We start from the raw sequence: 13,810 nt of genomic DNA, 5'->3' as shown, positions 1-13,810 counted from the left end.
CACGCCCTCATCCTCATAGACTGTAAATTCTTGTGTCACCCCCTCATCCTCATAGACTGTTAGCTCTTGTGTCACCCCCTCATTCTCATAGACTGTAAGCTCTTGTGTCACCCCTCATCCTCATAGACTGTAAGCTCTTGTGTCCCCCCCTAATCCTCATAGACTGTAAGCTCTTGTGTCACCCCCTCATAGACTGTAAGCTCTTGTGTCACCCCCTCATAGGCTGTAAGCTCTTGTGTCATCCCCTTATCCTCATAGACTGTAAGCTCTTGTGTCACTCCCTCATCCTCATAGACTGTAAGCTCTTGTGTCCCCCCCTAATCCTCATAGACTGTAAGCTCTTGTGTCACCCCCTTGTCCTCATAGGCTGTAAGCTCTTGTGTCATCCCCTTATCCTCATAGACTGAAAGCTTTTGTGCCCCCCCCCCCCTAATCCTGATAGACTGTAAGCTCTTGTGATCAGGGCCCTCACTTCTATTGTTGCATATGACCATATTATTACTCTGTAATGTCTTATTTTATTTGCATAATTTCCCCCCAATCTGTAAAGCGCTACGGAATATGATGGCGCTATATAAATATAGATTATTATTATATAACCAATGTTAAATGGGGATTTCATTTTGTGACATTAAAGTGTAGAAATATACAGATACAGTTGATAAGTAAAAACTATCTTTCTGCTTCCATCCTCATTGTGCCTGAAGAGATGTCATACACAGTGTAGTCACCCGGCACCATTGTAAATGTTCTGACCCGGAGGACACATATAAATAATTGTCAGTATGGGCAGAATCCTTGAGAGAGAAAGGCTACAGTACAAGAATCATCCTCCATGGTATAAATCCTGCACTTAGTGCCCGAGGGGGAAACCCATTAGTGTATAGTGAAAAAACTCATTTTCACCCACGTATCTCCCTATAGAGCGCTCCATGTGTATGTGCCGGCAGTATACACCCCGTGACCCATAGGGAGACACATAGCGAGCTCAGGAAATAATGCAACAAATATCACATCACACAAGATAATACATCCAGAGAAATAAATCAAGGACCTGGATGTTTTTATTATTTTTTTTAAGGTTTCATTACCTAATTACCTACTTATTAAACACATTTTTTGTTAAAGTTTCTAAAGTTTGTTAAAGTTTAATAGCAATTAATGTATCTATTAATTAATTTAATTATTTTATCACTTTTACACGTCATATTCTGTGTCACCCCTTGTTCCTCATAGACTTACAAGCCAGCCCCTGTTCCTTTTGCTTCATCCAATGATGTTATTACTCTGTAATATTTCTATATGTACTGCATGATCCGTACAGTGCTGCAGAATTTGATGGCGCAATATAAATAAGGCTTTATCATTATTCTTATTAGATGATGTCACAGCTTATCTCCTCCCCCTCCCTGTACAATGACCTCTATATAGATAACACTGACCCCTCATTACAGCACTACTGACAATAGATGATGTCACAGCTTATCTCTTCCTCCTACCTGTACAATGACCTCTATATAGATAACACTGACCCATCATTACATCACTACTGACAATAGATGGTGTCACAGCTTATCTCCTCCTCCCTGTACAATGACCTGTATATAGATAACACTGACTCATCATTGCATCACTACTGACAATAGATGATGTCACAGCTTATCTCCTCCTCCCTGTACAATGACTTCTATATAGACAACACTGACTCATCATTGCATCACTACTGACAATAGATGATGTCACAGCTTATCTCCTCCCCCTCCCTGTACAATGACCTCTATATAGATAACACTGACTCATCATTGCATCACTACTGACAATAGATGATGTCACAGCTTATCTCCTCCTCCCTGTACAATGACTTCTATATAGATAACACTGACTCATCATTGCATCACTACTGACAATAGATGATGTCACAGCTTATCTCCTCCTCCCTGTACAATGACCTCTATATAGATAACACTGACCCATCATTACATCACTACTGACAATAGATGATGTCACAGCTCATCTCCTCCTCCTCCCTGTACAATGACCTCTATGTAGATAACACTGACCCATCATTACATCACTACTGACAATAGATAATATCACAGCTTATCTCTTCCCCCTCCCTGTACAATGACCTCTATATAGATAACACTGACCCCTCATTACATCACTACTGACAATAGATAATATCACAGCTTATCTCCTCCCTGTACAATGACCTCTATATAGATAACACTGACCCATCATTACATCACTACTGACAATAGATGATGTCACAGCTTATCTCCTCCTCCTCCCTGTACAATGACCTCTATGTAGATAACACTGACCCATCACTACATCACTACTGATAATAGATGATGTCACAGCTTATCCCTCCTGTACAATGACCTCTATATAGATAACACTGACCCATCATTACATCACTACTGACAATAGATGATGTCGCAGCTTATCTCCTCCCCCCTCCCTGTACAATGACCTCTATATAGATAACACTGACCCATCATTACATCACTACTGACAATAGATGATGTCACAGCTTATCCCTCCTGTACAATGACCTCTATATAGATAACACTGACCCATCATTACATTACTACTGACAATAGATGATGTCACAGCTTATCCCCCCCCCCTCCCTGTACAATGACCTCTATATAGATAACACTGACCCATCATTACATCACTACTGACAATAGATGATGTCACAGCTTATCCCTCCTGTACAATGACCTCTATATAGATAACACTGACCCATCATTACATCACTACTGACAATAGATGATGTCACAGCTTATCTCCCCCCCCTCCCTGTACAATGACCTCTATATAGATATCACTGACCCATCATTACATCACTACTGACAATAGATGATGTCACAGCTTATCTCTTCCCCCTCCCTGTACAATGACCTCTATATAGATAACACTGACTCATCATTGCATCACTACTGACAATAGATGATGTCACAGCTTATCTCCTCCTCCCTGTACAATGACCTCTATATGGATAACACTGACCCATCATTACATCACTACTGACAATAGATGATGTCACAGCTCATCTCCTCCTCCTCCCTGTACAATGACCTCTATGTAGATAACACTGACCCATCATTACATCACTACTGACAATAGATGATGTCACAGCTTATCTCCTCCTCCTCCTCCCTGTACAATGACCTCTATATAGATAACACTGACCCATCATTACATCACTACTGACAATAGATGTCACAGCTTATCTCCTCCTCCTCCATGTACAATGACCTCTATATAGATAACACTGACCCATCATTACATCACTACTGACAATAGATGATGTCACAGCTTATCTCCTCCTCCTTCCTGTACAATGACCTCTATATAGATAAGACTCACCCATCATTACATCACTACTGACAATAGGTGATGTCACAGCTTATCTCCTCCCCCTCACTGTACAATGACCTCTATATAGATAACACTGACCCATCATTACATCACTACTGACAATAGATGATGTCACAGCTTATCTCCTCCCCCTCCCTGTACAATGATCTCTATATAGATAACACTGACCCATCATTACATCACTACTGACAATAGATGATGTCACAGCTTATCTCCTCCTCCTTCCTGTACAATGACCTCTATATAGATAAGACTCACCCATCATTACATCACTACTGACAATAGGTGATGTCACAGCTTATCTCCTCCCCCTCACTGTACAATGACCTCTATATAGATAACACTGACCCATCATTACATCACTACTGACAATAGATGATGTCACAGCTTATCTCCTCCTCCCTGTACAATGACCTCTATATAGATAACACTGACCCATCATTACATCACTACTGACAATAGATGATGTCACAGCTTATCTCCTCCCCTCCCTGTACTATGACCTCTATATAGATAACACTGACCCATCATTACATCACTACTGACAATAGATGATGTCACAGCTTATCTCCTCCCCCTCCTGTACAATGACCTCTATATAGATAACACTGACTCATCATTACATCACTACTGACAATAGGTGATGTCACAGCTTATCTCCTCCCCCTCCCTGTACAATGACCTCTATATAGATAACACTGACCCATCATTACATCACTACTGACAATAGGTGATGTCACAGCTTATCTCCTAATCCACCTCCCTGTACAATGACTTCTATATAGATAACACTGACCCATCATTACATCACTACTGACAATAGATGATGTCACAGCTTATCTCCTCCTCCTCCCTGTACAATGACCTCTATATAGATAAGACTGACCCATCATTACATCACTACTGACAATAGGTGATGTCACAGCTTATCTCCTCCCCCTCACTGTACAATGACCTCTATATAGATAACACTGACCCATCATTACATCACTACTGACAATAGATGATGTCACAGCTTATCTCCTCCCCCCTCCCTGTACAATGACCTCTATATAGATAACACTGACCCATCATTACATCACTACTGACAATAGATGATGTCACAGCTTATCCCTCCTGTACAATGACCTCTATATAGATAACACTGACCCATCATTACATCACTACTGACAATAGATGATGTCACAGCTTATCTCCCCCCCCTCCCTGTACAATGACCTCTATATAGATATCACTGACCCATCATTACATCACTACTGACAATAGATGATGTCACAGCTTATCTCCTCCCCCTCCCTGTAAAATGACCTCTATATAGATAACACTGACCCATCATTACATCACTACTGACAATAGATGATGTCACAGCTTATCTCCTCCCCCTCTCTGTACAATGGCCTCTATATAGATAACACTGACCCATCATTACATCACTACTGACAATAGATGATGTCACAGCTTATCTCCTCATCCACCTCCCTGTACAATGACTTCTATATAGATAACACTGACCCATCATTACATCACTACTGACAATAGATGATATCACAGCTTATCTCCTCCCCCTCCCTGTACAATGACCTCTATATAGATAACACTGACCCATCATTACATTACTACTGACAAAAGATGATGTCACAGCTTATCTCCTCATCCACTTCCCTGTACAATGACTTCTATATAGATAACACTGACCCATCATTACATCACTACTGACAATAGACGATGTCACAGCTTATCTCCTCCCCCTCCCTGTACAATGACCTCTATATAGATAACACTGACCCATCATTACATCACTACTGACAATAGATGATGTCACAGCTTATCTCCTCCCCCTCCTCCAGAAAAATTTGATATGTTTTACATTTCTGTGTATTATGGCTGTAAAACACATGATACAGACTGGTCTAACATGAGGAGAAAGACAGATATTCTTTCACTCATTGTTATCTTGATTAGTAACGATATTTTTCCTCAATTCTGCCTCATTTTTCGGTATCTTCAGAAAGCTCGTCCTTGAAAGCAGATTGCTGAGGAAAGTAAACAGAAACCTAAGGCCACATCGAGATGTAATGAAGGCCTAGGCCCCGTGTGGTTATAGTGAGCTGAACTTCGTTCTCCTTACCGCTCTATGGTAATTCAAAATCAATTCACTAGAACCGCGGGGAGCAGCCGCATTACGGCCCTCCGAAGGCGGCCTAATAAATACTAATGGAGCTTCATTATGATGCTGGCTCTAATGCGGCAGCAATCACTTAGCTCTAGTGAAGTACACCTTAAAGGGGTCGTCCCACCATCAAGGTTTTATAACTCATCCACAGGAAAGGTGTTACACATCAGATTTCTGAACGGGCCCCACCAATTACCAGATCAGGAGTCCCCCGTTACTTGGCAATACATGGCTACAGGAAACCTCTACCGTCAAAGATTCAGTGACACAGTCCCAAATTTCAGGTGCTGTCATATGTGGGGACTGTATATCCCAAATTGTATTTGCAAATTCACAAAGGTGAAATAGGAGGTCTTCCTCTTCCAGTCTCCCATATAGCCTGTTCTCCAAGCCACTGAGAGAAGAGAAGGCCCTGCCTAGGATGAATAAGGGGGTTGTGTGGGGCCAAGGGGGAAGTTCACATTATAGGGGTATATTAGATGGTTATTATTCAGTGGGTGGACCATGCAAAATAGAAGCTCAAATTACATGCAGCTCTATGGAGATGGGAGGAGGATGGAGTCACAGCAGCTACATCTGCACCCACAAGCTTCAGTGAAACAGAACATAAAAGGAAAAAACTCAGAGATGCACAACAAATTTACATAATACCCAGAAACGGGTGTATTCCTCATATATACTGTACACATTGGTGTATAACATAGTTTATACAGTTGAAAAAAGACACATGTACATCATATTGGGGCAAATGTACTTACCTGGTCCTGTCGGGATCCCCGATTCGGACGGTCCAACGAAGATGAAGTCCGGCGCGATTCACGTAGCTCGTGCGCCCGAGTTCCTGCATCCATTGCTTCCCCGCAGAGGTCCGCCCGAGCTCACCTTCTTCTTCCCGATGCTTGTAAGTACGTGTCTTGCGACACAATTCGAAATGTTAAATACTGCGTGTAGTCCGAATCCATCTGGTTATCCGACGGCCGCCCCCCCCCCTAATTTGTGTCACATGCAACCCGACGTCGATGCGCCAAAATCCGATCGAGTGTGACAAAATCCCCTGTTAAATGCGGCGCAAAACATAAATCGTTGGGAAACCCGATGAAAGTACCCAGGAGGTAGCGGCAAAGACTCAAAGTCACATGGGTGTGGCGAATACAAATGACAGCCTTCCACTTAGGGTGATGTCACACGTTCAGTTTTTCAGATGCAGTTTTTGATGCCCAATCCAGGAATGGAGTAGAAGTAGGAGGAAGAGCAGCACCTTTCAATTATTTGTCTCACCCATTATGATCCACACCTGCTTTTGGCTTCAAAAACTGCATCTGAAAAACTGAACGTGTGCCATCACCCTAAAGCCCAGTTCACACTGCAGGACTAGTAAATCACAGGAACAGTCAGCGTTTCCTCAACCCTACTGGCAGGAATCAAGAAAGACACAGACGTAACACCAACCTCTTAAACATGCCTTGCATCTTACCATGCACTCCTATACATATGTTTCAGGATGGTTGCTCTTTATCAGTGAAGAGTTGGGTACTGGTTTGGGGATATGCACTAATGACAAATAAGCACCCCTAAAACAGCTGTCCTGAGACGCAGGACTCTCTAAAGTTAGCCACCTCCACATGTCTATAGCAGTTCCCTGAGATAACCTAAAGCGGGGAGTGAGCTCCTGTAACCTTCTGTGACACCACTCTCTGTGTATGAAGCTTCCAGCCCACACACTGCTCTTAAAGGCTGTCAATTACTGTCTACTCGCTGAATTAGATAACTACTCCCTCCTCATGGTTAACTGCTGCAGAGGAGTAAATGAGCGCATGATGGACACACTATGTATTTATCAAAGAATAAACCCTGACTTTATTTCCTGTCTACTATTTATCACCACCCAACATCCCTTTACAGATGTCAATTTGCAGCTTTCCATCAAAGTGTTGCCTTAAAGGGAACCTGTCATCAGAAATTGGCTTAATAAACCATTACCAAAATGCTGTGAAGCAACTGAACAGTTTCTAATCTAAACCATGTTTCTTTCTGGTCCAAAGTGGTGGCATCATCTAGGATCTTGTTTCTTTACGTGGAAATAATTTTCTGGGCCGAAATGAGCGAAACCAAGATTCAAGATACATAGAAGCTTTATCGGATTTTATGAAAGATACAATTTGAGTCCAATTGGATTCTGTCCAAACTGATGTTATTCCAATTGTTCTGGAAATAGATTTTTTTAACCTTACTAGTCCTCTAAAACACATATTTTGCATAAAAAGCGCTGATCTCGTTTTGTTAATTTTTTAACAAATTACTTTCATTTTCCATCTGGGAGGAATGACAGTATTAGTTAGCCTCTATTTGGATTAATCCAAAGCGAAATCAGAAAAGATTCCCATTTAGTTTTGTGCCTGAAAAATTCAATATTATTACTAAATCTTCCAAAGGATAAGATTTGCTCATCTTTAGGCTACATTCACACTAACGTATGGGGGACGTATATACGGCCGATATACGTCCCCCATACACTTCTATGGGCGCACGGCACCCTACGGGAGTGGTACGGTGCCGCACACGTGCGGCACCGTACCGTTCCATACCCGGGAAAAAGATAGGACCTGTCCTATCTTTTCCCGTAATACGGCGCCGTGCGCCATAGGTTGCTATGGAGAGGGGTGGGGGTGAGCTGCGCTCACCTCCTCCCCCCCCCCCCCGTACACTGCCGTTGCCCGCTACGGTACGGTACGGGCGGGCAACGGCAGTGTGAATATAGCCTTAGTCTTTAGGATAAGTTACCATCAATGTGGAATTGAGACTCAAACTCAAAGTGCAAACCTGTAGAATACTTGAGCTTTAGTTCCTTGACTTGGCCTCTACACTGAGAACTGATTCTTGTGGTTCTAATCTCTAAAATAATTTGGGCACCCAAAACAACTTTTGATGAGTGGTTGCACGCCCAATGATTTGACATTGATGGCCAACTCTAAGTTCGAAACAGAGCTGCCCCAAATCACCCTATATTATCTCTTGTCAGTGCAGCTGACACAGTCCACCACGGCTTCATTGCGCATGCTTGATAATTTCATGTACTACATCGGCTTCATTTAAGTAATGCAAAGGTGTTAGGAGCACCAGAGATTGATGTGTCTTATTGGACTTATTGGCATAATAGAGGTAAGTATAGTGGCCACGGACTGAGATGACCTGTCGTTGGTTTAGTATGCCAAATTATTAAAGATTCCCTTTAAGCCACACCCCAGACTATCATGGCCCTTCCACATGTAATCTGTTCCTAGAGTTTCCACTATCCATTGATGGCCAACCCTAAGGTCGTTTAGTGGATGAAGGAAAACCCCTTTAAGGTGTAAGCATTTTTTGTATTATCTGGATGTGTTCGCATTACCATATTCGAAGCCTGTTTTGCTGCATAATATTCCACATTATACAACAAAATATGCCTCGGCTCTGTGTTTTCCATCCCGTCAATATGCCCTTAGGTTATGTTCACTAATATCTGAGGCTGCTTTCTCTTAATTAAGCGCCACATTTTTCAGGTCAAAGTCAGGTAATTGCATAAACCTTGGAAAATGCTATTAATGTGCATTGATGATTCTCAGTTTTTGCATATTAATAGACTGCAATCTTCCACCTTATTGATATTCATTTCTGGGTCAATGAATGAGAACTGAGCTGCCATTTACATTTGCAGAAAGATGGATGGGATGTAAATCGTCACTTAGTTTGTAACTCGAATTAATAAATAGTATGGAAAAAGTAACGACATGAAAATTTGTTTGGAAAACTGCTAGAAAACGCAGAGAATAAGTCACTTAATACCCAGAAACTTTTGTATTTCTTATGCATACATAATGGGGCAGATCTATCACGCAGTCTGAAAGTCTGAATATTTCCAGTTGCCCATGGCAACCAATCACAGCTCAGCTTTCATTTCACCAGTGCTCATGAATATTTTAAAGGGGAGCTGTGATTGGTTGCCATGGGCAATTGGAAATATTCTGACTTTCAGACTGCTTGATAAATCTGCCCCAATGTATTAATGTTTTTTTTTTAAATTATGTAGGCTTTGGAGCTGAGCTCTGACTAGTTGCTGGTTATTGGCACACCAAACCACCCACAGGTCCTAATAGACCACTGGTTTAGTGCCCCAAATAACCCTATATAAGTAGAGTGGCCACAGACTGAGCTGACCTGTAGTTGGTTTAGTATTCCTAATTAAACTAAAAGGTTCCCTTTAAGCCCCACCGCAGACTATCATAGACCCATCCACATATAACCTTTTCCTATGGTTGCCACTGCTTGGTCAGTTTTTTTTAGTTTTTTGTACTGGTAGGTCAGTTGTATTTTTATTTCACTGCTATGTAAGAAATTATGGGGCTGATTATGGGTCACGTGCTGCACTTTCATCGGACTGTTCACCTTTTTGGGGATTGCACGGCTTGGACGAGTATCTAACAGGTGTCTGTGCTGCAATCAGGTTTTTGGCGCAGCTGTGCTGGCTTCCATGCGACGCAAATTATGGGGCGTTCTGTCGGACGTTCCGACAGATTTGGACTGAGCGCAGGATTTAACTTTCCAATTGTGTCGCAATACATGCACTTACATGCACCAGGAAGAAGAAGGTGAACTCCGGCGGACCTGAGCGGGGAAGCGACACATGCAGGATATCGGGCGCATGATCTTAGTGAATTGCGGCACAGTGAATTATACACGGACAATACACTTTCTGTGAACTCCTCCGGACCGGGTAAGTAAATGTGCCCCACTATATTTTATTTGTGCACAATTACCGTACTGTAAGTTGCCCCTATTGTGGCTGTTTTGTTTTAGGTGGCAATCCAACCGTGTATCCTTCCTGGAAAATACATGGGCTGCACACTTTGAGGAGGTGTTTCACAAGACCATTTTGCCTGAATTGGTAGGACTGTTGGAAAATATTATATGTATATACATACAATAATCTTGCCTTCCTGTATTGCTAATTAATAAACCTTTCTACAGGCAGTCCCAGGGTTACGTACAAGATCGGTTCTGTAGGTTTGTTCTTAAGTTGAATTTGTATGTAAGTCGGAACTGTATATTTTATAATTGTAACTTCAGACAAATTTTTTTTGGGCTCTGTGGCAATTGGATTTTAAAAATGTTGGATGGTCATAAGAACCAGGATTAACAATAAATCTTCATTACAGACACCGGTGATAACTGTTATAGTTGTTTATTGTAGCCTAAGGCTAAAGTACAGGAAATTACTAACATCCAGAGGTCCGTTTGTAACTAGGGGTCGTCTGTAACTTGGGTCTTCTTAAGTAGGGGACCGCCTGTATAGCCAAATATGGGAAATCTCCATATAAATATTGTCATGGAGTATTTCCAGTGAGTATTGCCGAAGCCAATATCTTGTATAACATCATTAGCATTGATGTCTTTTCAAATCAGGAAGGGACATCTAGCCTTGTTGCCGATAGCAACCAATCAAACCTTGGCTTCCATTTATAAAAATGCCTGTGGAAAAATAAAATCTGCGCTGTGATTGGTTGCTACAAGCAACGAGGCCTAGTTTGAGAAATGAAGCCTGTCAGTATCTAAAACATTGAAAATATGTATGGACCTACCATGAAGCAAATGTAACCGAATCGCATCTGAAATCCATTAATTTTCTTTAAACTGTAGAAGTCCTCAAGGTGCCCTGTCCAAATGAAAAATAGGATGTGATGTATTGGCAAGAGATGGAGCTGTGGTAGTAGACATAATCAATTTTTAATTTAGCTACATAAACTGAAATTATTAGCGGAACTTATTTATCCCCATCTCTGTGCCTCATGTTACTGTATGTGTGTGTGCTCGGGTCTAAGTGGATGTACAAATACGGCCAAAAAATATTTATTATTGTAAATTTTACCTGATTTGCTACCTCTCTGCTTAGACCACTGACTACAGCGTAACTATATTGTCAGTTTATAGCGTGATGACCGGAAAAGCTGTTGGATTTCTGTATCCACCATGATAAGCAGATTTAGGCTACGTTCACACAAACCTATGGGACACATATATATGGCATATATACGTCCCCCATACACTTCTATGGGTGGCACGGTGGCAGAGTGAATAGCACTTCTGCCTTGCAGATCAACAGGTCAACATCTGCAAAGAGTTTGTATGTTCTCTCCGTGTTTGCGTGGATTTCCTCCGGGTACTCCGGTTTCCTCCCATACTCCAAAAACATACTGTTAGGTTGTTTAGATTGTGAGCCCCATGGGGACAGGAACCAATTTGCCATGCTTTGTGCAGCGCTGCGTAATCTGTGTGCGCTATATAAATAAAGAATTATTATTATTATGGTCTCACGGTGCCATATGGGAGCGGTGCGGTGCAGCACACGCGAGTCACTGTACAGTTCCGTAGCCCGTATGAAGATATGACATGTCCTATCTTTTGACGGAATATGGTGCCGTACGTTGTGTATTCCTGTGGAGATAAGCGGGGGTGAGCTGCGCTCATCCCCTGGTCCTCTCTGCGGCGCCGATGTATGCCCGCTGTACTACGGTACGATGGACATACATCGTGTGAATGTAGCCTTATAGACATTTTTCTACTGATGCCCCTTTGATTAGCTAAATCAGAACCACATGCCTTCTTTGTTTATTGGGGCAGTATTGTTACTCTTATAGTGGCTGTACCTGGTACTCTACCTTAAAGGAGTATTCCACTAATAAAAGTATAATAATATTACCCAAGTTCTACATTTTTTTTGTTCTTTTTACAAATGTAGTTTATGTGGTCCACATTCTCTCATATATTATGTAACCAAATAAGTCCAGAAGTCCAACTACACTAGAAGGCTGCCCAAATCATCTTTGCTGAGTTTCCCCAGCTGGATAAATCTAACTATTGCATAGTAAGGTTATAAATTTTTTATGCTGTTTTACTTTCATAGCTGTTTTATCTAAATATTGTGCATATATTTTGAATAACCGGTTTTTTTAATCCGACAACTGCATATTTTATGTATGCGCTGCACACGTGTGTATAAAATTTAAACACTTAATAAGCCTCTGCTTGTTGTCTTGAACAATGAATTTGAAGTTATTTTCAGATTACAGATTTAGTTTCTTATAGAATCATTTATTTAGTCATTGTATGGTCTGTGTGATTTATCAGTGTAAGTTGTCTCTGTGCAGACGAGGTGCCTATGGCCTTCTTAGACTGCTCAGCTCTTGGCCCCCATCTTTGTGCTGCTTTACAGCTCCACCCTCCTGCTCCTTCACAGAACTCACATCCTGGTGAGATGACATCAGTGGGAGAGGGAGGAGCTGTACAGGAGCACAAAGGTGGGGGCTGGGAGCAGAGCAGTCTGCAGCATAGACAAGTCACATGTTGTTTTTTGAAATGCAAATGCAAACCAAAGCCCAACCCCTGGGACTTCACAGAGGATTCTGTCAGGATGCAAGGTAAGTTATAACACAAAATTATATTGTTATGCAAATGCTTAGAGAAAACAGAAAGACAAATGTGTAATGCAGCTGTAATGGGCCTCTGCAACCTGTCTTTAGTGAAAATGAGGTCCCTGGTGACAGGTTCCCTTTAAGACTGGCATTTAAAATGGTACACTTAATAAATTCCCCCAATGAAGTTATGAAGTTGTTTAAGACATGTCCTTCCTTCTTTCCCTCTTGTCTTGAATGCACAATGCAGCTTTTTATAACAACATGATTTTGTGATATGCTGTCACAGAGTGTTGTAAATGTGTTGTACAATGGAGACTCATAATGTTATTGCATTGCATTTTTTACTCTAATAATTTATTTAATTCTTAGATAAAATTCCAAGACACTTAAAGGAAACCTACCATTTGATATGATGCATTGTGAAGCAAACATACCTTAAGAATGCTGTAGCTACACTGATGCAGGATCATATCTTGGTTAATCCCTGTGCTGAGTGGTTTTGCTGAAAAAAACAATTATAAAATTATGATAATGAAGCTCTGTCTCTATGGCTAGTTCAGTGCTTCTCCTAGCACATTAGTTATTCACTGCATCAGAGGATGATGTAATCCTTGGTTTTCCCTGAAGGCAGAATAATCAATTGCTGCACCATCCCCCAGCTGCTGCGTATGAGTGATCCAGCTCAGGTTGATTAGTCATGTCTTGACTAACCTCCATTTGTAATTACAAGCTCAGTGCCTGAATGTCCTAATTGTTTTTCAGCAAAACCACTCAACTCAGGGATTAACCAAGATATGAT

At 41.5% G+C, this 13,810-nt stretch overlaps 1 protein-coding gene across 5 annotated transcripts in view; it reads right to left on the bottom strand.

Annotated features, from left to right (window-relative positions):
• GRIK4 (glutamate ionotropic receptor kainate type subunit 4) overlaps nucleotides 1-13,810 on the bottom strand; it is a 210,134-nt gene that overhangs the window by 50,952 nt on the left and 145,372 nt on the right. The window contains exon 1 of one of the 5 annotated variants that reach the window (XM_072155634.1): nucleotides 11,179-11,252. The exons of the other annotated variants lie outside the window; for them this stretch is intronic. The gene's annotated coding sequence lies outside the window, so the exon portion shown is untranslated. Of the gene's footprint in view, nucleotides 1-11,178; nucleotides 11,253-13,810 lie in introns of those variants that run through there. 5 annotated transcript variants of the gene reach the window in all.

This window comes from Engystomops pustulosus, chromosome 6 (genome assembly GCF_040894005.1).
Source record: "Engystomops pustulosus chromosome 6, aEngPut4.maternal, whole genome shotgun sequence".
Classification (NCBI taxonomy): domain Eukaryota; kingdom Metazoa; phylum Chordata; class Amphibia; order Anura; family Leptodactylidae; genus Engystomops; species Engystomops pustulosus.
This window is presented reverse-complemented; position numbering and strand designations above follow the sequence as displayed.